General features: G+C 38.6%; 1 protein-coding gene across 4 annotated transcripts in view; it reads right to left on the bottom strand.

The window, feature by feature from the left end:
- The window catches only part of MPPED2 (metallophosphoesterase domain containing 2), a 202244-nt gene extending 175630 nt beyond the window's left edge, over positions 1 to 26614 (bottom strand). For 2 of the 4 annotated variants that reach the window (XM_066998203.1, XM_066998205.1), the window contains exons 1-4: positions 26510 to 26614; positions 18864 to 19115; positions 13403 to 13546; positions 11245 to 11352 (exon numbers count right to left, since the gene is read on the bottom strand). The gene's annotated coding sequence lies outside the window, so the exon portion shown is untranslated. Of the gene's footprint in view, positions 1 to 11244; positions 11353 to 13402; positions 13547 to 18378; positions 18555 to 18863; positions 19116 to 26509 lie in introns of those variants that run through there. The other 2 variants (XM_066998202.1, XM_013177646.3) reach the window with 2 other exon arrangements.
- Between the last annotated feature and the right edge of the window lie 550 nt (positions 26615 to 27164).

The raw sequence follows: 27164 nt of genomic DNA, 5'->3' as shown, positions 1-27164 counted from the left end.
AAGTATTGATTTTCTACATCAGAACTCTTATACAAAGAGCATTAAAAGAGAAATTATATTTTCTATTTTTTTCTCCATCTTATTAAGGAGCACTGCTGAAGACTAACAATACTCATCAGAGATTGAAAATTTTGAGCTGAATAGATCAATCATTTAGGAGTTCTAGGAAAAAATGTGGTTTTTTTCCCCTTCTTTTTTCTTCTCTTTTAAGAGTTCTTACAATGAGGCAATGGAACTTCTGCCAGAAAGAACGTCTTCTTCCTCGGAAGAAGGCAATTAGCTTAAATGCATTTATTCCATTACTATCTGGCCTCGGTCATCTGTGTTCCTCAAAGCATTCCTCACAAAGCTCAGGTAAGCAAAGGCATCACAGAAAAAAAAATAAGGCAAAAGAAAGTAAAACAAACAAACAAAGCACACAGTGAAGGATACCAGGGGACTGGTGGAAAGAAGAGGCGGGACTCTGGGAGAAGAGATCAAGGGGAGATGTGTGTTTAAGAGGCAAAAGATGGAGCTGAGCAAGCACGGGAAGACTGGGAAAGCAAGAGAAATGCTGCAGGAAGATGTTCTTTGGAAGAGGTGACCAAGGGAACTATGACTGCCAGAAAACAAAATTTAAATAGATTCGGCACTTCAAAAGACTTTTCAGTTGTTCTTGCATATGGATATTTTTCTGGAGAAATACACGGCAGCTGGTTTTACAGGTTTTCTTACTCCTCCTGCAACAGCCATGGACTGACATAATTATCAGCAGTCATGACAGTCTATGAGGATTTACAGCCCTCAATTAGCAATGCTCTTCAGCATCTCTCAAGGAATAACAGCATTTTTTTTTAATCATACTATGATAATTTTGGTCCACTGCTACATTTACATCACCGTATTTTAATTAGAGTCAAGACATGCATAGCAAAGATTCATCCCCGCTGCAGTTACAGCATTGTTGCCACCATTCAGCTGAACCAGGCCGACCGGAGTAACCCTGCTGAGAATTACTGCAACAGGATCGCTAAGGAGACACAAGGTAACATATTCTCCTTGCGCTCTGACTATGCTCTTGGGATTAGGTATGCCCAGTAAGAAACACGGGGCTCCATAAAGAACAAGCAATGGCATTTAACTTCTAGGCTTCTAATCCCAAGGAGGGAATTCGGATTTCAGAGTCCAATGTCTGCAGTGCATGGAGGAACTTGGCATTTCAGAGCAGGATTCAAAACAACCAGTCCACTGAATCCAGTGAAAAATCTGAGCTCACAGAATATCCTAAATGCCAAACTAACGCATTTATTCAGCAAGGCAGACAAGCACCAGCACACAGAGTATTGGACCATCTTCTCAGGGTAGTCTTCTGCACTTATTCTCCATGTGATCCAAGAGGCTTTTTTGTTTGTTGCTGTTTTGTTTTCCTAAAATGTGATATAACAAGGTGGTGATTGCACTATTCACCATCATATACCATCGTGACACACAGTTTTGCTTAGAGTGTAAGAGGCCAGGCTCAAAGCCCTCCTCACCTAACAAGGCTCAAGTCTGTGTTTCCAAGCTCGAAGGAGAGTGCCTGGCCTCCAGAGTGTATGTAAAGCTACGCCAGTTCCTCCTGCCATTTCTCCCACTAACCCTGTGCTGTTTGTTATGCACAAAGGATTGCTGATCTGAAGGAAAAAGCATGGGAAAGAATGAACACAACTGGCCATCTATAAAGACAAGGTAAATTGCCCCTAGGTTCCCTGATTACCATCTCTGTTTCTGAGTCTATCTGGGATAGTTTCTACCCTAGTGGCAATTTTCAGTAAATGCATTAATTGTCGTCAGAGGAGAGACTCATTCCTAACACTGCCCAGCACATGTACTACCCCACTACCTCAGTCACTCAGCTGTTCTAGCAGGTACACTGTAACATCACCCTCATCCTGAAAGTTCCTGCCTCTCTTTTATAATTACTCACCTTCATTTTTCTATCTTAGAATCCACTCTCTTAAGCACTAACACATTTTAAGTATCATCAGAGAAACCCATGGAGAAAGTCCCCCCTCTGTGCTCGGAGAGCCAACAAGTGACTAGAAACACCACCTAAGAGCGCCATGCTGGGGCCCGAAGTCACAAGGAGAGTAATGGGGTGGGGGAATCTGATTAAAAGAGAACAACTACGATGAAAACTTCACCCCCAGCTTAACCAAAATCTAACACAAAGTTTGGATTACTGCAGTGTGCTGGAGTATCAGCACCAGTTGCTGAAGGCTCTGGACTAATAAAAGAATATTCAAACAAAAAGCATATTAACTCAAAGTGCACATTTTTATTTAATTAGAGGTAAAATAGAAAGAACAGTAATAGGTCAATAATAATGACTTATTACTTCCTTTATGTGGCACATTTACAATAAATGGTAATTTACCATTAGAGAGACATATTAAATTTTTTTTTTCTGCTAAAGAAATTAACATTAGTCATGTTGAGAAAGAGAAGGCTCTCCATTTCCAGCTTGAAGATTTGCATTCAGCAAGGCAGTCTGCGGATATTACAGACCCCATTCCCCCTTTAGCAATGCAGGAAGAATTAAAGCATAACCATGTATGACATCATTCCAGCTGTACGCTGATGGGCTACAGATCGTTTCATCCATGCTATTTGAAAAACATTCCACTTTCCAGTCATTAGACTTGCTAAATGGATTCACCTGCCATACCCTTGGAATCATTAAAAAAGAAAAAAAAATCTTTGGCACGCAAGAGCCTTGCTTTAATTTTATTCTCTTAGCTGATGTACTACTACTTTAAATTCTTAAAAATAACTAAAAACATATTTTTCACTTATTCCATTGGAAAAGAAAATCTGCATCTACATTTCCTGCTTTTGCTCTTGCTCTAGGCTTATTTCAAAGTTTCTGATTAACTCTCTCCAGAAAACACATACAGCATGACTTCCTAGACAAAACTTGTCATTACAGTGGGGCTGTATTGTGCCTTAGTATTTTTAAGTAGCTGCCTGTTAGCCTGTTGCACAGAAAGGGGGATCAGTTTACCAATCTGAAGTCTATTTCGGGTAATTTTCTTACTTATTTGACATGAAAATAGAGAGCTGCTATTTAACACTCCTTCCAATCACAGGAAAATATCACACAATTTGTGCACTCATTATGGCTGCACTCTTAAGTTCAGACTCATTTAAAAGCTTCAACTCTTCAGGTGGGATTTTCAAAGCTGCCTCTAGGTCATTAATTTCTAATTGGACACCCCAACCCTCTAGGCTAGCTTTGAAAAACTCATCCTAAATTATCAATATTCTACTTCCTAATAACCTGGTCTGCAATACAGTCACCAGGACAAAACATTTTGCAGCTGGAGGGAGACTGCTGTGAACACGGGAGAAAAAAGGAAGGAATTGTATTCTGCAGTTTTAATAACAATATTATTTCCCATTTCCACCCTGAGGAGAGAAAGGGACCAGACAGATAATGGAGGGAGGAAGAGGGAATCTTTAAAAACAAACAAAACGGGAACCCAAACTTCATTCATTCCTTGAAAACAGAACAGATTGAACAGCACTGCGCACGGCTTGGGTGTATGTTTAGAGTAAGTTTAAAACAATATGGTCCATATGGCAAAAAAACAGTTTAAGAGGACATTAAAATACTGTGTAGTAAGACAAAGCAACATATTTGATAAAAGTAAAAAAAAAAATAAGGTACCGTTACAAATGAAACCCCACATTTTTGAAATACAGAAGATGGGAATTTAAAAAATAAGTTAAATATCAATACTTAACCCTATTGGGCTAAGTATGTTCTAAGTACTAGTTACATGTAAGATTAGAAGATTTCATTCAGGATATACATCAGCCTGAGTGACCTAATGAAATGGAGACAACTAATTACATTAAGTCTAAGGCAACAGTAGGAAAAAAATGCAGTGGAACATTTGGGAGTACTCACCAATTCAAGATTGTAAATAATTTGAAACATACCTCTCCAAATACACCAGGAAAGGGGAGGAGAGCACTGATCTAGACCATTCCTACACTAGTTAGCAGGCATTCAAACAATCAAGTTGTCTAGTAGGTGGGGGAAAAAATCAAAACCCTAAACCCACTCTCATGTAAGATTTTAATTATTAGTTTCTTTCCTGGAGTTTCCTAAATTCTGGAACAGCTGTAGAACTCAGTAATTACTTTGTGGAGTCCTTGCAAAGTAAATATCCCTAACCATCTCAAAGCAGAAAAAGGATTCCATTTGTTTTAATATATGTCATATTAAAAACACAAATCTTTGTTCTGAAATCCAGGTAATTCAGTATAATCAGAAAGAACCCTTATGGTTCAGCCTATTTGTTTTACCTGCCGCTCTGAGACTTGACACAGCTTGGAGTACTGCAGTTCTTATCACAAAAGCCTTGATCCTGAAAACACTAATTACACATTGGCATTCACATGCTAGGTAGTGCGCTCTGTTTGATGTTACACTGGGCATCAGAGCACGAAGAACAGCAATACTGGCAAAGTAAGAGCTAGGAACAAGCGTGGCTACAAAACACGTTTCAGAATGCAAACCAAACAGCTGCATAGGGAAAATGTATACGTGCACACTTAAGGCTTAAGGCTACAGGATACTCAGTGCAATGGTCCCAATTATTGTATTTTCAAATGTTTAACCTACAGATTATTCTAAGTGACAAAACAAAAGACTTCCCTACAACAGCTCATAATAAGCATCAGTGCAAGTTACTGGAGAAATACGACTCTTGGTAAACTTTGTATAGCTGCCAGGTTCAGATTTTCTAGCATCTCCTTTGCCTCTGCCTCGCACAAGTAACCTGATGACATGGATTATGCATGCAAAAAAAACCACAATAATAATGTCTTCATTTTTTTTTCATAAACACTTTTTTTTGTAATAGGTGTATCAAATACAATCAAGATATTAGTAAAATACTCTACTATTAATACTGCTCAGAAGCTGACTTATAAGTCAACATATGATGTCTGGAAAGTAACACCATTATAAATTTCAAATATTTCAAAATGCTTTAAACAGTTACATTCAAAATACAAAATCTAGGAGAAACATTTGTCACTGTTTTGTTTTATAACTCCATTTATATGCATTAAGGGAAATTCTGCATAGTGAAGGAGAGTTCAGGTATACAGTGAAGAGACAGTGTAAACTGAACAGGTGAAATTCCTGAGTAAGGTCAGCATCAGGATTTTACCTGCACACAATTCTCTTTGTGGCTTTGTCCAAAGAGTTAGTTCAGATTCAATTAATTCTATATTCTCTGTTTCAAGCTGTGGCAGCCCAGTAACACTGCAATTGACCATATTGGGACATTCTTTGAATACTTAATAAGGTTTTCAGTTTATGAAACCTTAATGAGGTTTTCATTTCTAGTATATCAATAGCTGGTGACATCCTTGCCTTTCCTTAAAAGGTATTCTTGCCATAATATGTATAAAACTCTAAAGCTGCATCCGAGACCGGTAATACGTACGTGTATATATACATATATATGTCATAATCCCTGGTGTTGCTTTTCTGAGCAGAAGACTATTGTACATTGAGAAGTTAGTGGTCTGCGTGACAGCTCACCTGAGCAGTCCCCGGCCTGTGCCGCACTGTCTGTACAGCCTGACCTTCGGGCTGTGATGTGCTCCGCATACCCCTGATCCGCAGGATAACTTTGCTGGCTAAGGGTAACAGAGGAGCAGCTCCCACTGGCAGCAGTGACTGCACCACCTGCATGGCCTTGCCTTTATCTAGAAGTGCAGCAAGAATTTCACACGCGAACATCCTTTCTGTTTGACAGTAGGAATGATGAATAGAGTTGTTTTCTTGTTGGACAAGCCTACAACAGCTTCAATGGCCGAAACGGGGTAACCCTTTCTACAGACAGGTCTGTGAGGTGTGCAGCATGGGGATCAGAGTCCCATATGACACTGTACAGCTCAGGGCTCCCAGTATGGAAAGGGATGTAAGATCATCTATACTATTCTCTCTTTCTTTTTGGTGTTAGCTCCAATAAGTAACATGTTAGATGACACTTTACAGAGTCTGAGTGCCTTTCCTACTGGGATCATAACAGATCAGCACCTCTTGGTACAAAACAGTCTCAAAATACATTTTTTTCTAGCAAATACAGGACTATTCTGCACTTCTCATGCCCCTGTATTAAATGTACTCGACCTTTGTATGACCAAGTAGTCTTTACATGGATAGCGTACAAGTATCAAGAGAATACTTTAAGTGCATCCAACCACCAGGAAATTCTCAGTATCTGCCATTCTTCACTTCTCACTAACACAGTTCTGCGTGCAGCTGTACAAGTTCACATTTCTCATCAGTATTTCCCACATTTATACTAGTAGCCACTTCTTAAATATTAGGATAGCCTTTCAAAGTTTTATATAAATTTGGAGGACAAGAGTGAAAATTAAGCAACTAGTTAAAAACTGAGAATTAAAGTGAGATATTTCATTGTTATTACTTGCCCTGAAAGACTAAATATACTCACATAATACGGAATTAAATTATTATTTTTACTTAAAGTAGATACACTGCTGCAGCCCCACAGACCTCAGAATACTTTAAAGAAAATGAGGTAGGCGCTTTACAGGAGAAAAGCTATGGGATTTTAAGTTAATTCACTACAGTGTAAAACATGACACCATCCAAGAGACAGCCATACTTAACCATAAACAGCTGAGATTACAACTATAAGGTGAAGTTGACCACGGCCTACTGCAAATTATGCATACCTGTACCAGTGCAGATCCACGCGCAAGATGTTCCATATCTCAGACTTTCCCAAGATGCACAGGAAACTGCGTTCCCCAGTCATTTGTAAAACGTGATTTTAGAGGTAACTTTAACCTGACACTTGATTCCTTATATCAAAGGGGTGTAGCCACTGTAAAGGTAATTCCACTTTCCCTAGCTAAGAGTAGAAATGCTTCACAGCTACAATTACAGTGTTTTGGACAGAGAAATCCTGCGTGTCCTATACATTAGCCTCATGACTGGAAAGGATGAGACAACTTCGCATTGTGCATCAGTGATCAGAGAGGCAATGCTGTGACTCCTTCTCTGCTGCTGATCACACACTAAAGTTCAGGGTCTACCGAAGAGCAGAGTCCTCAGAAGAGGGGTCTCTGCATGCATCTGCTTCTCAGTCCCGACTGGTTTCCCCCCACGGTGTGCCAAACCACCCCAAGAAGCTCCCCTGTGAATTCCCCAATCTTCCACAGAGATAAATAGGCAATTGAAATCTAGAGGCCCATGACCACACACATTTTGTATACAAAATGCTGTAATCTTGTAATCAATACACGATTTAACACAAAGCTAGTACAGCCCTTGGGGGTGGGGGGCTGTGCTGTGAACACTTAGTTAGGGTGACAAGGTTTGCTGCTGTCTTTCTGCTTCATGGAAATGAACAAGACTTTAATGTTACTGCTCAACAATGCTATCTGATGGTCAAATTGTCTTGGAGTCACCAAAAGCAACTATAGAAAAAAGCAGTTGAGGCAACGCTTGAAAACAGAGCATAAGCATACCTGGTTGGTTCAGACATCCACATCCTATGGCTCAAAAGGGAATTTGCTGCCACACTTATCGCAGCATTGACAGTAATTTTTGAAAAGTCATAGCAAGCTAGGAGAGACAGCCTGCCCCCCTTCACAGCCCCCCCCCCCCAAAAAAAAAACACCACACAAAACAACAACCAAAAACAACACAGCATTGCTTTGCAGAACTAGAAAGATAGGCATACTCCCGATCATTTCTGTTATGAAAGTGTCATTATGTAGGAACAACATTTATCAGCTTTCAAGCTTGAAAAGAGCTTAGGAAAGAAGCAGGATAACACCTACTGAATACCACTGATTTACAGAAACTATTTCAAATTTAATTATATCAGTAATATACTCTTTTCATCTGATAAAGTTACATTCACCTAATCGAGGATTTTTTTAAGTGAAGTTTCCAATACTAACATCTCTTTTACATTTATTAAAGCAATAAGGAATTAAAAGTCAGCTAGATAAAACCAGAAACAAACAGTAAAATTAACTTGAAATCATTACACATCTAGAAATCCCATATTTAAACAAGCTGTTACCCTTGCCCTTGCTGCTCACCACCAGTGGTGGAGACAGAGCAGTGAAATACACAGATCATAGCTCTAGCACTGTATAGCAACTGACGTGAAGCAAGGTATTAATTCAAATACAGAAACTGTCTCCTGTGGCAATAGGAGGGTTGCTATTTTGGTTTTAGTTAGCATTTTCATTTGTGATTAGGACTACGGTGTGAAAAAAATGTACTGTGATCTTTACAGCTGGTAACAATTTAGGATAAACGGCAAAAATGCATGAGATTACAAAATTTGAAGAAACTAGGTAAATTAGAAACACATGTGAAGTTAATACATGTGGCAAATATAATCCCAAGTACAGATGGAAGAAGCAAGCAAACAACATAGAAAGCAAGCTAACTATCAAGGAACAACATTTTCTTACGAGCCTTTCCAAGCCCTATTAGCTAGGTTAAAGAGCTTTCTTGGTGCTGGCCGTCCTTCCTCCTGCTGGAGGCTGCTGCCTTCTAGCAGAAGAGGCAAAAGAAGTGATGTGCCTATTCTTCAGTTTCCAGTTCAGAGCCAGGCCCATTATAATGTAAACCACTATTGATTTCAGTTCACTTTAATACCCTGGACTGAACTGTGGTGGTGAAGGGCTCCAATTCATAACTCCTGTCAGATTTAGCTGCCACAGTGAAATCCACAGAGGTTGTGAATAAGAGACCTTAGAAATCATTTCAAAGTGAAACATGATTCAAATAGGCAGGTACAATTTGAGGATATATACACCAAATCACAAGGTAAATTATCAACTAGCTCTTCTTCTACAATGGACAGAGACAGTTTAATTGAATGGATACCACAATGAACTACAAGCTCAGACAGTGAGTTATGAAACCACTGCCTGAGTGGCAGGGGAGAGACACAACTGAGGCAGTCAGCAACAATACAAACACCTTCCATGTTTTGGACACTCGTTCTGGCCTCTGCGTTACAACATAGCAGGCCTTCAGGGAACTAATTCTCCCCTCGAGAATTACAAGAATCTACAAGAATCCCCTTGTAGCCTCACAGCACACCCTGGGTGGGCAAGGTTACGAAAAGCAGTACCGCGAAGAAGTCTGTGACATGCAAACATTGCACAAGCTACTTGTGGATCCTTTGGCATCTTGCCTTTTTGTGCTTTTGCTTCCCGAGCCTACATCTGTTCAGACCATAATCTTCTATTTATACCCACCGTCCAAACTGCAATGGTTCAGTTCCTTGGCTGAGGCCAAGCGTTTAACAACCAAAACAACACAGCAATTCACAAATATATAAAAGTCTTAGGATTCATTTGTCCAGATTTAAATGTCTGCACTATACAAGCCCACTTATGGATTAAATGAATCATAGTACAGATTTATTCTGTCTTTCTACAGACAGAAGCCCACAGTCTAGACATCTAGCCCAGAGGTAGCTATTTATCTAACTACTGACATCTTCAATACAAGATTAACTCTACCTCAAGTCACTGTAAGAATAACTAGAAGTAAAGGAAAAAAGAATAAGGACATTAGATTAACTCTAAAAAAATTTATTCCTTCTGTATATAAAGATTCCCCTATCTTGGATTTTTTTTTTTTTACAAGGATTAGGCAGAAGTTTCTAGCAGATGTCCTATGGGTAAAGTTCTGCTCAGACTGGAGAGGTTGATGATTTAGCAGACTTTCTCCATCAGCAAGTCATACTGCCATTACTACCTCAAACGGTAAGAGCAGTCAGTTTATGCTGCCTCTTGGCATCCAGAAATACTTCTTCAGCCCATGACTAACCACAAACAGCCTAAAATTCCTCCTGTGCCTAGAGACCACCACTGTGATTTAAGATACTGAATCAAAACTAAAACAATACAATTCAATCAAAAGGAGACGAGGCAGTCATAATCTCACTGTGTTTGCATTTACTTTTGCAGCATTTTACACAGAGTAATTTTGGCAGGCAAGCACTGCTGTCATAAATACAGAAATACTTGTATGAAACAAATGTGTCCAAGCACTTTCTGCATGCCATTGTGTGTGTGTAAGGTTTGGAAATGCAAGCTGTAGCTAACATATACATACAGGAAACCCAGGGACACGCCCAATTCATAGCCCTGGGGAACCTGGCAGTTCACAGGGGCAGTATCAGAAGATGAGATATTTACAGTGACAAACTGGCACCACTGAGGCAAATACTAAAGAAGCAGTGTCAGGGCAGGGCCCACAGGGCTCAGGATCTTCTACAGGTATTTTAAGAGAAACCTATGATCTCTAGTATCAAAAGCCACTGAAAGATCAGTAAAAATTAAAATTGACAATGTGCCAGAATCCACCTACTATAAAACAGAAGGTCACTACAAATCCTCATTAAAGCTGTCTTACTGCTTTGGCCTGATTGAAATTTTTCAAACAGTTTATTATTATCATGAAGGTAAGGGCTGTAGTTGCCCTGCCACAACCTTTTTCCAGGACCTTTGCTAGAAAAGGTGGATCTGAAACAAGGTGGAAATCTGAGAAATTGCCTGTGGACAGCAAAAGGCTGCTTAATCAACTGCTCCAATCTCCAGCAAAGAAGAAACTCTTACAGATGCCAACGAGGTGTTAATGATAGATATTATAAAAGAGAACTGCTACAGTATATCTTCCAAGGACTGCTACAAAAGCCTTGCTGGCAAAAGATCAAGAAAACAGCTTGCAAGTGCAGGACCATATCTATAATAACAGTACAATGTGACAGGTTTAAAATCCATGAGCTATGCTGAAGTACATAGTTCAGAATCCCAATGACCCAGCTGGAAGTGAAGTTGTTGAAAGCCTTGCTATCTAACCACCACAGGAAAAGATCCAAAAGCATCTCACATCTCCTCACCATTAGACCTTACGCTGGGAACACCAGCAGCCCAGATCGCTTGCCCATCATCAGTTGGTTTCCACCACCACACCTGGAAGACTTCGGCAGATATTAATAGTAGCACTAATTAGCCATAACAGAAAGGTAACAGCGAAACCACAAACCAAAAATGCCAAGCCCACCACAGATGCTTAAAACAACAGGACGTGCTAGCAGCTGGGTGTGCAAAGGAGGCAATGGCAATTTCACCTGAGTGTCTCTGGACTTTGAGGCAATGTTTTAGCAGGCAACGTGGCCATCTACTTACAGAAGAACGGTGATTTTCTCCCAGCTCTGTTCCTCTTGTTGTCTCTTCACTTGTTGTGGTTCTTTGGTTCTTTTTGCTCACCACAATTGTTCTGGTTTTCCTTTTCCCCTGCAAATGCACAAGAACCTTTAGTTTAAAGTTGTTTATAAATCTGATTTAAGAGAAAAACTTAACAGAAGTCTCTTTTAGCATAGAGTTTACATCTCCTTTGTAGTACAATACACTCTATATCAACCAAACATTTACACAAAAACATCTAAAGGCAAGAGAAAAAGGAATATACATATAGCTACAGATATGTAGCCACTCTATATCCAGAGCTTTGTTTTGTCTGGTTTTTAAACTTTACAGTTGCTAATTCAGCTAGGACTGAACCAGAATACAGCTTACAACACATCAGAGGAGATAAAAGAAAACCCATTATCAAGCCTCACACGTATGCCTGAAGAAAGTTAGTATCTTAATAAAGTAGCTCTCTCTTTAGGTCAGAAACCAGAAAGAAAAACTGGACATGTTATCAGTTACTCGTTCAGTTCCAGTAGCGTGTCACTTCCCCCTTCAAAACCCCAGTGAAACAACCAAGCAAGAAATCTCCCCAGCATCTAATACCCTCCCAAACCCTAAGGAGAGCAAAGGAGCAGCATTTCTTTAGTGCCCTCTGGGTTAAGTTTGAGAAGGATTAGCATTTGTTCATATCTTTGGCAATCAAACACTGCTGCTTTCGAACACTGTCGTTATGAGTGCTTTGTGGTCTACGAGTTAATACAATGAGTTTTTCTTCTCATCTTTTTAATATAGAAGATCTTCAATTTAACTACATCTGACTCGGATGAAAGCTCTTCATTAGCTTCACGTGAGCTCGTTGAGAAACTGGTTAACAGACAAACCTTTCTGTCCTGGCTACCATATGATTCTTCTTTCTCAAATGTTGTGGTTTAGGGTGGATGACAGTTATCCCACCTCTGTTTTGCCTTTCCCATTATCTGATTCTGTTTTTTCTAACAACGGTTTTGCTGGTTCCAGACTGGAGTGAGCAATCTGCTTCTTAGTAGCATTTCAGTTGAGCCAAGGTTAGACCAAATTTGATCTTAGTAAACATTTTCTTTCAGAAATGGTAGAGGTATTATCAAATATTTGTAATAACAGAAAGTGGCTGTATGTCCTATAGGAAAGCTACTGGGAAAGGAGCATGTGCTCAGACTCAAATCCTGAGGAACAAACTAGGCAGAGTATTCTGAAGTCCTGAAAGGAGAAACAGTGATGCCTTGAAGAGATGGTGTGACAACAAATGTTATTAGAGAAACAAGAAACCGTACTTGGGCCAACAGTGCCATGTTACTAACTTTGTGTCACAGACTTCTCTTTATTGCACGGCTCACACAGGAAATTGACACAAACATAGAAAAGCAAAAAGTAAGGATCGTCACGTATCTCCTCAATTCTGACTCAAACAGAAAGCAAACTGCTACCTTGTCCTCTCCAACAATATATATTTACAATCTGGTCCACAGAGGAAAACATTTCACTTTCCCCTTCAAAAACATACAGTCCTTATTTGGGATATAAAAAGCAGACAAGATATTACCACGTCATTGATTATGCTACCAGACAGTGTTCAGATGCCAGGACTACAAAACAATATGAGAAAACATTTTAATTAAAAAAAAAAAAAAAAGTAAGAATGAAGAAAAATGCATTCTGGTAGAATTTCTGTCATTCTTGCATGAATATATGTATGCTTTGATAAGCAAGATAAAGAAGATCTAGTTACATTGTCCGTAGGCAAAATATATTTTCATTTGTCCATAAATTGCAAGCCAAACTTGAGCACAGACATTGCTTGCCTGGAAGCTTACCAAATACATTTTTCTTGAAGTAGCAAAGTACATCAATAATATTCCTCCAAGTCTTTTATTTCTCACTTGGTAGTGATTACTTTACTTACTCTGCATCACCACTTCATCTTTGTAAAGATATGCGCAGACCCAAAGCAAGCTCCTACTTCAGTACAGCATTTGAGCACATGTTGAACTTAAACACCAGAAAATTCAGCTGAGTTGTCCATATATTTGCTCAAATATAATCATCATTCCAATTTCTGAAATCAGACATGAGCAACAGTAACACTGCGAACAAGGTACCACTGAGCACATCTCACCTGTTCATTGCAACTGAGACCAATGGTTCGGGCTGACCCTGTCATCTCCTGACTGCTTTTGCAAGTAGCTAAGCATCCTCATTTGTGCAGAATCACAAGGCAAATCCCAAAACATCCCCATTAAGGAGGGAAAAGACACTTCTCCTATGGCAGAAAATAATACAGCACTGAGACTACACAACAAGCAGCGGGAACTTTTTGCTATAACCTTAAAAGAAATGTTATTTGGAGTGCCTATAGCTGTGTGAATGAAATGCTGAATCATAAACGCTTAAAATGAACAAAGACGCAGAGGAATCACCATAACAGACATGATCAATTCAATGCTCTCCCTCCAGCAACACTCATTTGTGGTATATGATACCGTATTTGTAAAATAAACAAAATCAAACCACCTGACCTGGGCAATTAAATGGCAGCCTAACTATAGTGAAAATCTCATTGTAACCTTAACATTTAAATGCTGACTTCTATTTAAAGCACAGGAGTTTGTCTCTTACTTCCAAGAACACTCAGGCATGACTGGCCGGGTTCTACGGTGCTTCACAAATGAAGGAGATGGCTTCTGTTAGCTCAAAAAGCCTCAAATAAAGAAAACCCAGATATATAGCAGAATAAAAACAGCTGATAAAGAATAGTCTATCTCAAAGTTCATGCCAAGCAGCAGCAAGAACCACAAGATGGTGATAACAGGTATTGTCAACCTCAGGTCAAGGATACTTGCTATATGCTCTGTCAATACACTGTTAACCATGATTGATTTGGTCCAGTGACAGATAATCTATTATGCACTCATACTTCAACCCTACTAAATCAAAGATAGTTTGTCTAGCAGAACAAAATGACACAAAATAGGAGCAAGTACAAAGACAAAATAGTAGCTTTCTCTTCATCCAACTTATCCTCCTACAAGAGGAGGAAACCAACATACAGCAAAAGCTTTAGCAAAATGCTAATTTAAATCTTTCTAGCAAACGTAGGGGAGGAGAAGAACAATATTGTAAATGAAAATGTACATTGATGGAAGAGAAGCAGTAGAAGTCCTAGTGAAATGTCAGAGTTGCAAATAGACTAAATACAAAGAACAGAGGGAGAGAAGTAAACTTCAGAGTCAAGCTGTGTAGGTATATTTACATAAACCCTTGGGGTGAGCCTGGTTCCATTCCCTCATTGTCATCAGCTACTGTACTGGGGGGGGGCTGTGTGTGCGGGAATCAATCCCCTCAGAGTACCAATTAGCATAGCTTACATGCTTTTATACCATTGCCTGGGACAAACTTGCAGCTTCCGCTTGATTCTCTTTCATATTCTTTCCTCATTTGATGCTGACACCTTCCTACAGACAAGATGTCTGGAGACACTATCTTCTTGCTACCTGCATTCTAACACTGCTATTCTAAAGCTAAAGACCGCTGAGTGCCTAATGCCATCGCAATCCACCAGTCTATAAGAAAAGTGTGTTTATCATTCATTCTTAATATCCTGATATTTGTGATATCAGTAGCCCATGCTAGTAACAGGCAACACATTTCTGTGAAGCAAATGATCTCTGTTACTGTCATCCAGATACTCTTTGTTGGTCACAATGATTGAAGACAAATGGACCGATCGAATATAAAGAAATAGCAGAGGACATAAATAAACAAACAAGTACAAGACAGATACCCTGCATAAGTCTAGCATTGAGTTGAACACTAAACACTGCTGAATGGCATCCTTTCTTGGCACCCAGCTGTTGTTACACGGATTGCACAATGACAGCTAGTTGCCCTGAGATGGGTAGAAGTGCGATAGGCAAAACCAACAAAGGACTGCACAAATACCTGCAGTGCGCAGACACTGCATGGCCCCAGATCAGAAGTGCTGTACGGACTCTCCATCCACTTCTGCCACTCCCAGGACTAGAGGGACGTGCCACCATTGACCTACCTCCGAGCTGGCCTGTCCTTGGCAAATCAACCAATACCTTTCACAGCTGCACAAATCCATTTCTGGCTGTACTGAAGAACCTGATTGCTATGCAGGGGTGTGGGGAGTTATTAAATAAGATGTCCCCCTCGGGCCTTTTTCTTTTAAAGGTCTACATGGCATGGGCCAAAACTAATTTTCTCATCCAACCACTTCTAGCGAGAATAGCTCAGCCATATACAGGAGCTGTGGAATATTTGACAAGGACAAAACTCCTTGGAGAACACTGAAAAATTCACCTGGAGGTTGTGTTCATCCCCCTCTCCATTTAATATGGGGCAGAAATAAGTGGGCCACACTGCATCACAGAGTAAATATATTACTATTTTACATTATCTTGTGCAAGTACAGTATATATGAATTCAACTCATTTTTTACCACAGGTAAGTAGCCTGAAGACACTTTGGTGTTTCCTTGGTTTTATTATTCTATTCCTTTAGAGTATACATACATAGACTTCTTTTTTAATAAAGTATATGGGAGATGCGTATAAAATTTCTCCTCCAGCTTTGCAAAGCATCATCAAAGCAAAGTAAGAAAAAAAGCCCACCAGAGTAGTAGTGATGGTGACCTATTTCACGTACGTGCAGCTGGCAGAATCAAATTTACTTCAGCTTTAAACGCATTGCTGATTTGAAAAATTTAACAAGGACTTTTTTCCTTCTATTAATACAGACCATTAGTAAGTAACAGTTACAGACTGCTTCCAGCCTTCACAGCATCTCCAATATGCAAAACTCAATATTCTTACATAGGCTGTACTACAGAAAACCTCTCAAGAAGTACACATGGATCAGACCTTCAGCTTGCATGAGCCCACACCCCTCTGGGGGTTTAAGGAAACTGTTTCAACTTAACCTCATTGAAGAAATGTCCCACAGCTTTAAAATGTATTTATTTCCATACTGTGACTGACACCCTGCATACCAACTTTAATCTAAGTATTTATCCCATTTTATGCATCACTGAATTAAGCTTAATAGTACCCATGTGAGAGGAGAAAGAATTGTTCTCAATTTATGGACAAAGTGTAAGGGAATTATGTGCTTGCTCCAGCTTACACGTAAACTCAGGACCAGAGCAGAAATAAAGCTTGCATTTCCTGACAATGAATCCAGCATCTGACCAACAAGCCCCCATCCTCTACTTAAAAATAAATCACACGTTGATTTTGACCATACAGCAACACATCTTCAGCTGGTCCAAGTGAGCACAGCTATTCCGATACCAGCACAGTTATGTTCCACCTCATTGTTTATCTGATCCAGAGTTTTATTTACATGAAAGACAACTAAATGCATGAGAAATTGAAAGCTTAAGCAAATTCAAGTTATATGGTCAAACAATCTAAAATTTTATCTCATTACCAACGAAGCTCCCCACAAAAAAAAAAAAAAAAAAGGCTTAAATGCAAATAATTTAGTGCCAACAACTATTTTAAATAGTTGATTTTAAATCTACCCTGCCTCCCCTCAGGCAGTTAAATTAGGCTTATGAGAACATCTGGGCATGTACTTGTCTCTTATTACCATAAGAAGAGTGACCTCCCTAGCTGGATGATTTTTAAAGAAATCACATGGTGGTGCTATCGTTTACCCATGGTTAATAACTTTGTTGTGCCTCAGAGGCAGGGAGAATAAAAGTCTCATCATACTGATTAAAGAAAGATCTAAGAATGATACCTACTGCCAACTTTAACAATGCGAAAAAACTGAATACATAAATATATTTATTTATTCAAATACGTTCACTTTACTAGAAATTACAAAGAGAAGACCAGATCATGCTTCACTCAATGGAGAACATTCATAGCCTGCAACTTGTTTGTAAGCTATTTCCTGTAACAGGCAGAGAGAGAAATGAGAAAATACATCAAGAAAATTCAGTGGCTGAGTACCATATAAATGGAGAATGTTCATCTGAGCTCCTCGCCTCCTAATCAGCACTTCAGCCCCAAAATACTGAGACTTCTTCTGAATTTGTTGACTGTGGTAGAGCCATACCCTACCCCAAATGTATCATTTTAAGGAAAGGCTTATGTCACAGCAGTACATTTCTTTTTCTAAGAATAAAAAACGGTCACAACAAAAGCCACTTGGAAGTAGGCCACTTCTTCTGAAAAATATTTTAGTAATATTTGATGTCTGAATATGACCACTATACAAACTGTGCCCCAGTCCATCCGTGTTCCCCAGCCCTACTTTGTCAAAAGTAATACCTGAGAAATAAATGTAATTGCTTGTCAATTGTTGTTTTCACTGTATGCAAAGAAGCTAATGAACTCACATTCAATATACATCTAGGTCACAGAAGCATTAGTACAACCGTATATTGAGATACAAGTATATTGTCCTCTGGACAAGAAGACTTCAGCAGAAGAGACATTAAACCATAAAATCTTCATTAACAGGCCAGCCGAGTTGCAGCTTACCTGCTTATGAGCACTGAGCGCTCTGCCCTCTGCACTTCCACAGCCCATTGGAAGTGCTAGTTGAACTCCCAAGTGAGTTACATGGCTCACTGAACTAGACTCATACCAAGGAAGATATCTTAAGCATGTGCCCACCTAGTAGAGGGGTTGTATTTATGCATTTGGGAACAATTATGATAAATCTTTTGGAGGCTTCCAAACATAATTAGCAAGTCAGGAAAAGCCCACTGAAATATACGAACTGGAGACTTGCATACTTTAAGGATTAAGTCTTCTGAAGTAAGGAGAGGCATTACCAAAGACCTAAAAGCAAAGTCTTCCCTCAGCCAAATGCAGTAAATTTCTACTCTGCACGCCTCACCGTGAGCAACGCAAGGCTCGCTGGCATTTGCTCAAAAAAAGAGCGAGCAGCTCAGATCACAAACTGGATACTCGTGAACTCTGGCAGAAAAACCTCAAGCTGTTTTCTTTTTCTCCTACCACAGCACGTGCGTGCTTGCACTGCGCCAGTAGTTCGAAAGCTGCTTGAAAAGACAGAAATCCTCCGCTCAAATTTGCTAGTTTCAGCACAACTCACCCGTCAAAGGAGGCAGTCAATGGAAGGCACCTGGGTGGCAAACGGGACGGGTCCCAGCCGACATCCCCGCCACCCCCTGAGCCTCGCGTCGTGCTTGTCAGGCACCACGCCAAGCGGGAGCTTGCCTCCAACCCCTCCCGCCGCCTGCGATGGGCCGGGCCGGCCGGTGGCCGAGGTCCCGCCTGGCAGCGCAGCCCTGCCCAGCCCAGCCCAGCCCCTTCCCGGCCGCTGCCGCCGCGGCTCACCTGAGCGCCGCGGGGCCGCCTCGCCTCAGCGCTGCCGGGGGGCCGGGGGCGGCGGTGCCCGGCCGGGGGCGGCGGTTCCCGGCGCTCAGGCGCCACCTTGCGGCGGCCGCGGGGCCGCGCCGCAGCCTCCGTGTGCCCAAAGCGTCGGTGGCCCTCGGCCGAATCGTTCCTAAATAACTAATAAATCTCTAGGCGAATCGTTCCCAATACGTAAATGAATAAATAAATAAATAAACAAACCTTTAGTGGAGATTACGATCCGGGAAAATGAAATCTCCTTCCTCACCGTTTTGAAGGGGCAGGAGAAGACCGGCAGGGCTTTGCTCATGTGGCTGCCGTGCTGGGCGCCAAGGCTGCAGAGCTGGCGAGGCCTGCAGCCTGCCGCCCGGCCCTGCCGTCTCCTTTCCGCTCACTGTCCTTCCTTGCCAAGCGGCACATCCGGGAGGAAAACACCGAGAGAGAAAAGGGTTGATCAGAAAGCTTTTGATGTGCCTGTGGAAAAGAAAACAAATACACAAATAATTGTGTCTCTGTGTCTGAGGACGAAGATCTCTACCCCCAGCCTATATTGTCTCTATAGCCCCAAAAAGCAGGTTTTTTTGCTAGTTCTCTGAAGGTATCCGGTCGCTGCATCGGTCAAAGTGTCCAACAAAACACTGGACAAGAGCCAAAGCTATTGGGGCACAAGGGACTGTCTTTTTGTCATGTTGACTACTGCACATTTCTGGTCTCCACAGCTATGGTAAGACAGTCAGTTTAGAGAAGATGCCAAGAAAGGCAACAAAAATGTTCAAAGGGAGTAACCATTATGTGAAGAAGAAAGTCTAAAAATCTAGAACAGGTATGGAGGTGAGAAGACAGAGATGCGAGCAAGCTTTACCCGTTCACAGATGCAGAACTGTTAACACACCACATTCTGCAACGGGAGGACTTGGGACACCCCCTGAAACTAGCAGGGAATTAGTTTAAAATTTGTGCTTCTCCACATGGGCAGGGCAAGGCAGCAGGATAAGTGGGCAGGTGTTTGCTTGCCTTAACACCTACACCTTTCTGGCTTTCAAACTAAATTAACAAGGAGGGAGAAGAGCAAGGGACGAAGCAGCAGCGTACATGGTTAGAGACCTTCTGCGCTGAGGGGAGCCAAGGGAGGACATATCTAAATGAAGTCCATAGTGCACAGAGATTTTGGGTTGTGAGGTGGTGGTGGTGCTGGGAAACAGCCCGGGTGTTCATTGACGCTGGAGGTGACCACAGCAACAGCGATAGGCTAAGGGAACCAGCAGGACAGTATACTGTGATTTGGGAACAGTTATCCTGCTCCCTGGCCCCCAGCTACCCAACTGCTCTGGCTTTTTGTAGATCATGAATAAAAGCATGGGGTATTACAATAAAAAACTTGATGTAAAGAGAAGAAACTCCTGAGATCCTGAATGCTGCCTGCATATGTTGCCCGGGGAGCTGTGCGAGTGGAGTGTGGCCAGAATCAGGCTGTGAAACAAGGGAAAGGCCTGAGACATAAGAAGTAGATGGGTTAACAACATGCTGGAGAGCCAAAATAATTCGATAAACTACTTAAGTAGACTTAGCAGGTACCTATTTTCTGGACTCCAAAGAGATGCTCTACAGAGCTCTATCTTTTATGTATTCTAGCACTCAGAATACTTGGGCCTTGATATCAGCTGGGACATATTCCTATTACAATAATAAAAAATGACTAATTAAGTGTGAAGGGTTATTTAAATACTGCATCAGTCTTGTGCTAGATGGAGGTATAGCATTACACAGTCTCCCTATTCACTGTATGGCAATTAAAGAAAAAAAAAAGGCCCCTTCTTTTTGGTTTTAGAAGTTTTCTTTCAAAGTCGCCTTTCCCTATGCTGTTATCATAGGCCACTCTGATGTATTTTCCATGTGAGTTTCAGATGTTAGCATAGGGCAAAAATCTATAATTATTATTCTGTATCTTAAGGACTGTGAAAGAAGAGACTGGTGTCGCATTACTGAGCTCAGGGACTCTAAGCATTCTTGGCATTTTGTGTGTGCTGTTAGAGAAATGAAATATTAGAGAGGAGAATACTGTTTCCTGACACTTATTTTTAAAAATATTTACATGTTATATGCTTGTATTCTGTTGTAGTCTCCCTTGATATGATAGATGTTTCAGAAATGCACTAGTACATTTCTTGTGTTCTTAATAACTGTTGTAATATTTGATACACTATAGGGAATCTTACAAGCATTATGATCAACGTAAAAGCAGCTGGAATCCCAGCAGTCCTCTTTTTAAAGAAAAAAAAAAGTTTTTAACCTTTCCTATCTAGCAGTCTTCCTCCTGAGCCCAGTCCTGCAAGTTGCTGAATGGCAGAACCTCCGAAGATTGAAATGCGAGTTAAAGGAACTAATCTCTGCCTATTCAGGCATCATTACAGTAACTGAAGTAACAAAAATATAGGAAGGAATTGGTACAATTTATCAACTTCTGATAGATAACTAGGACCAAGAGCATGCTCTTCTTCGTCCAGTAAAAGGTAGTTGTTATCAAAAACAACTTTTAATTGCACCTTTAAAGCAATAAGTAAATAAATATATTGTACAGACTAAATAAAACTAAGAATTTCTCTTATGTATATTCTGTTACATATATATTAAACATGCCGATATGTTAAGATTTTGTATTTATTTAAAGAGCTACAAAATCAGACACTAAATCAGAGTAGCTGGAACTCTGAAGAAAGGTTCAATTTCTGCTTGAACCTGATAAATGAATACTTTTTATGATTTAAGTAAGAGAAAAAAAAAAGAAGAAGAAGCACATGAAGCCGTGACCCCTTAGGGCATGGGTCTTTTCTTTGCATTTAAGATTTTGCATGAATTTAGTGTTTCCAAAGATTCCAGAGATTCTACCAAATACCTTGCTTCCTGGCTACACTTGCTCCTCTATTTTAACATCATTCCTTCATCAGTGACTGATGGGATTTTGAGATGTACACTGACATTTTTTTGGAAAGTTCAATACCAATGCTAAATTTGTATTACACATTATTTGGTCTTCAAGCTCAGACGCTGACTACAGAAGGACATGTGAACATGCTTCACACAGTATGAGCTGATTTTAGTGGATATATTTCACTATATTTTTAGACATGGGTCTAAATTAAATGAAACATTAAAAAACCACCCATTTATTTAACTGGACTTTACGAATATTCTTTAAACAATTTATTAGATCTGTAAGTCTTTTCTGACAGTGCTAGAACCTGCATGTGATTTCAAGACACTTTAAAAGTTGAGGTTCAGATAGGTACATGCTTAACAGCAAAAGTGTGATCTTACTGTTCTCAGTCGTTCATTAGGTATAAACAAGTCTAATATTTTCTTATTTAAAAATACTTTCCTTTATCAAGGGAATTAAGGTAACACCTGGTTAAAAAAAAAAAAAAAAAAAAAAAGATTGCTTGGGCATGACTCAGGCACTGAAATCAGTGGGGGATTTCAATCAAGTTATTTTAACGGGAAGTGGATAGGCTTCTTCTACAGCCTGTCTGGATTTCTAATGCTTTTCAAGCTAAGCTTTACAAAGATCCATCTCAAATAAATAAACAAATAAAATTAAATAGTAAAGAATATATAGCAGTAATAACACAAAAAATACATCACATCCATGCCAAATGCCAGATAAACAGAATTCAATTTTGCAGCAAAAAATGCATTTCGTAGTCTATCTTGTATAATATTTTTTAAAGCTACAAATGATTCTATAGATTCTGAAATAATTCAGTGCATGGCAAAAATACATGAATTACACATATTGATGTATTACAATTATTCCTAAATATAAAAAGTATTCATTTAGTGATAATTTTGAGTTATCCTTAAAAGCCTTACTTGTAAGTGCAATACTGTTTCTTTTGATTTAAATATAATCACTTTTATAAGTAAAAGCCAATTATGTGAAAAATGCAAAGGATAGATTTCATTTTCATTCATTCATTAAGAAGCACATACTATGTATGGCTATTTTAAAAGTCACTAACAAAGAAAATTGTTCAATTAATGCACCACGTGAATAATAAGGTTGTAAGATTATGATTCAGTTACACTTTTAATCAGCTTCCAAATGTAATTTCACTGACAGCGAATCACATACTTGCATTCAGTTTCTGGTGGGAGTGATTCTCTTAACTAGTTTTAGTGAAGTGGTGGAAGTCAAATACATGGAGAATACCCTTGAATGTGTAGATGAGTCTGTCAAGGTCTTCACTGCTCACACCTCAGTGCAGTAACTAACTTTAAAAATTTACCTATACTTTTACTTGGAGGTTATTTGACATGTATTGGCAGCTCCTATTTTCTGCGGAGGAATCTGCAGCATTCCATTGTATCAGCCTGGTAGAAATGGTAATGTCCAATAAAAAAAATGCTATAATAAGTACAAATCTCTACATCATCATTGCCTTTAAATTGTTTTTAAAAGAATGCAAGATAACAGGTTTTCCAAAATTAGAAGACACATTTCCTCCTATCACCTCTATATAATGCTTCCAGTTTTATGCCTAGGAAATTTCAGGAAGTATTCTGTCTGTCAGAGGGCCCAGCCTTCTGGAATAATCCAAATTATGTTTCATTACAGAAAATATTCTTATTAAAACTATTCTCATTCGTGATTTTAAAACTGACAATTCGAAAGACTGGCCCTCACTCTCCTCCCAGTTACAGTAGAATAACTCCATCAACTTCAATTATCTTATAATAGTGTGAAGATCAGGCACTTACCACTGTCCACTTGCTGCTATAGATGCAATAGAACACTGTGGGCATCAAGTTTGGCTTTCTTCTGTAGAAAATTATTTCTCTTTAATACTTTAATAATGAGATCTAACATAGCAAGAATCAAAGGGTCTTTTAAGAATTTCTTATTTGTTCTCTTTTGATTATTTTTTCTAATATACCCTCAAAACTTAAACCAAAATTTAAAATAATGAGATCAAAACTATTTAAATTCAAACCCAACTTGTCTAGACTATTGATTTATGCCTGCTGAAATCATACTAAATAATACAAGCTGAAGAGCCATAGCTTCGAGCCAAGTCTTTTGTATATTCATAAAAGCTTTATCAAGCCTCTGTTAAAAATTGCATTAAACTAACATGATTTTTTTCTTAATGCATAAAATTATCTTATTATTTTATACAGTTTTGTATTATCTTAGAAGTTATCTTAATCCCTTACTACATTTCAGTTCTGTACTAGTTATTCAGTTTTTATATCATGTTACATTTTGAAAACTGTTTTCTCATGATAACAAATGATTTTGAGAAAACTCATAATCAAAGAAGGAAACACAACTGTAGCCAATTCTGCTAAAAAGTAAATAATTTAGATTAAGATTATTGAACTACAACTGGAAAATTTATGATCTGAAACCAATTATAGGCAGGTGTATACAACTGTAGTGGTTGCATATCTTTTTTTTCCTTTTTTTTTTTTTTTTTTTTTCAAATTCTAATGTTTAGTCATACTTTTGGATATGCTCTTCTTCAGTATATATTTTCACACAGTACAGAAAAGGGCCAGAGAAGTTTCTCCAAGATATCTTATTAGTCTTTTGATTTTCTTTTTTTTTTTTTTTAACTGAATATTCCCTATCCAGAATCTTTTGCTGTTTCTCTCAATTGCTTCAAGAAACTTGTAATAAAGGAGGCTGGTATAGCCATGAATCTGAATTTTAACTTTCTAGTTAAAATAGGCAATCCTATTTAGGGAATATAAGATTTCAGTTATGGATTCTAGAAATCAGTCTCTGTATACTCCTGTCTATATAACTGGTTTTGTGCAGCCTTCACCTAACAGAATTCTAAGGATTGTAGAAAAATTTTAATTACTTAAGAGAAAATAAGAACATTAAATTTGTAAATTGTCAGTAGTTTCCAAGATTGCATCTGTTGCTGGGACTCAATGGTAACATAACTACATAGGTAGCATTAGTGCAGAAATTATGCTATCTATGACAATAATTAAAAAAATTATCTGGAATAATTAAAAAAAAAAAAACACAAAAACAACCCAACAACCCATAAGCATTCAGGACAACATGACTTTGGCTATAATCTATTCTCAAAAACACTAATGGATTTCCCATATTTTCAACAGAAAAAAAAAAAAAAAGAAAGAAAAAAAAAACACTTTAGTCCATTTAGTATAACCTTAGACTTTTACTGATTTTGGAAATAAGGCTTTATCCTTATTTGAGGAAAGAAATATGAGAAGCAGGAATTCTAGGAAGAAAAAATAAAATAAAAAAAATATCCCCAACCAAAAAACAAACGCCACCACCAAACCCAAAGAGTGAGCAGTGGAAAGCTGAAAGAAGAATCGATCATTTGATGAGTCATACTGTAAGTAGAATCTGAGTCTTTAAACTCAGAGATGATCTGAAAATAAGGGAATTTTCAGAATAATGTGGTAAATGGATCCTGGAATCTGTATAATACAGAGACCTAATTCCAGAAAAAAACAGCCAGGAAAAGAAACAAATTTCTTTTTAATTACAAGTTCATAGTATAGTTGAGTTAATTGGAGTATTTCTGATTTATCTCTGGTGAGGATCTTGCCTAGTTAAATCTAAGTTAAAAATACTCTTGGATGATACTGATGATTTTATAACATTTCTTAACTTTCTAAGGATGTCTATGATCACATTTTTTTGTCACTGAATCTTCAGCTAGTTAGGTTTCTCTAGCTAGCTCGAGAAAGATATTGATATATTCAAGCAGTAGTAAAAATAGTACCTCACCTCCTAAGGCTATCTCTGTGAATCTTAGTCCAATGGGTAGTTCTAAAGAAGTTCCAAAGATTTTAAACCAAATTAAAATGTATAAGGTTTCTTAATACTAGTTAAATTACACTCTTCGTTCCAATTCACTTGCATTTTTCTAATTTAAAACTAGTGTATGTCTTCTATTTTTCAGAAGGCGTGTATTTTTGAGTAGTTAAATGCTTACACTAAACTTCAAAACTCCAGACAGGATTTGTGAGAGAGACTTCAAAACTTCATTGTAAGCAGATACTCATACCACTTGGGTATCTACTTGAAAAACCTAATTTGTGAGGCTGATCTCTTCCAACTGTATCCCAATAAACGGGGACAAGACCCCTCAAAGGCTAGTTCAGAAAGTCTGGACAGAGCTCAACCCACACTCTGAGTATTCCTCTGGAGGAATCACCGCTGTGTTGCAGGCAGAGGCATATCCTTAAGTACTGTGGCCACCTGCTTCCTAGTGTTCCAGTCTCTTGTTACTACTTAATTTTGACATATCTAGAATCAATTTAGTACACAATTTAGAACATGCACAATTCACAATTATTTTTTTGAGATTGCACAAATACTTATTTCTAGTTACTTTCTACACGTTTACAACAACAGTAACGAGCTTCCTAAAACGTGTCTAGTGCACAAGAGAGCCCAGGTAACATCAACTATACAGTGATCTACCTTAATTAAGTTCCTCAGAAGAATGTGCCTGCAAATTCCAACTTTTAACATCAACTTTTTTTTTAATCAAATAAATTTTAAAATGATTACCAAAGAAATTCTCACCTGTCCAAAGAAACAACAAATACTGTTAAAATCTGCAGAGGAATTAGAAGAAGCACACATTTTATCAGAATAGATGCATTAAGATTAATAATGATTTTAAAGTTTATAGATTCATGCCCCTCAAGATCTCGTGTGAATTCTGAAATCCAATTTTATTATTATAACTGTAATAAAGTTTTATAAATGTTATAAAGAAGGTCTTTATTAAGAATGAAAGCAATCTGAACTATCTGGCCAAGTAATAAAAATGCATTTCTTTGTTGTGAAGTGTCAGGCAAGTAAGGCTTACCTGAAAACTGATCGATAAGTCTTCCGTTTCCACTTGAGTGCACTCACTTTTTCTTCATAGGGTAATCATTGTTTTAAATGGGTTTTCCATTAACATCAAACTTAACTGCTAGGAAAAAAAAAAAAAAGGCAAACATTAAGAAAGAAGAGATAGAAACAGTCAGAAACTTTGGTAATCACTAATGATATTGCATTACAACTTTGCAATGTGTTTTGTTTCTCTTGTTTCATATTTATTGCAATGGTCAACTGAAGTCTGGGCTTCCTCCAGCACTGCAAAGGGGATTGTCAAAGCAGTTTGCCCATACTTATGCTGAGATAATCCTGAGTGGCAGATAGTCCATCATTTGAGATACATACTTTGAAATGATACTATGACTCTGAAAAATAAATTCTCGAGCAGTATTCTAGCCGTGTGCATTCAGAGTGACTTCTGTGTACCTCCCCCAAACATTTCCATCCTGAAAAGATTACAGCAGGTTTGCTGGAAGGTGACTCATTTGTCATACTTTCAACTGCTGATTATTCTGGATAAAAAAATCTATTTTTAAGAAGTTTTTGTACATGCGTAATTTAGAGAATTATTTTTGCTGCATTTGATAGCTTTTGTTGCTGAATGTCTTAAAATTCCTTTTTTCACTCCAAGTATTGCTTTT

This window comes from Anser cygnoides, chromosome 5 (assembly GCF_040182565.1).
Source record: "Anser cygnoides isolate HZ-2024a breed goose chromosome 5, Taihu_goose_T2T_genome, whole genome shotgun sequence".
Classification (NCBI taxonomy): Eukaryota; Metazoa; Chordata; class Aves; order Anseriformes; family Anatidae; genus Anser; species Anser cygnoides.
This window is presented reverse-complemented; position numbering and strand designations above follow the sequence as displayed.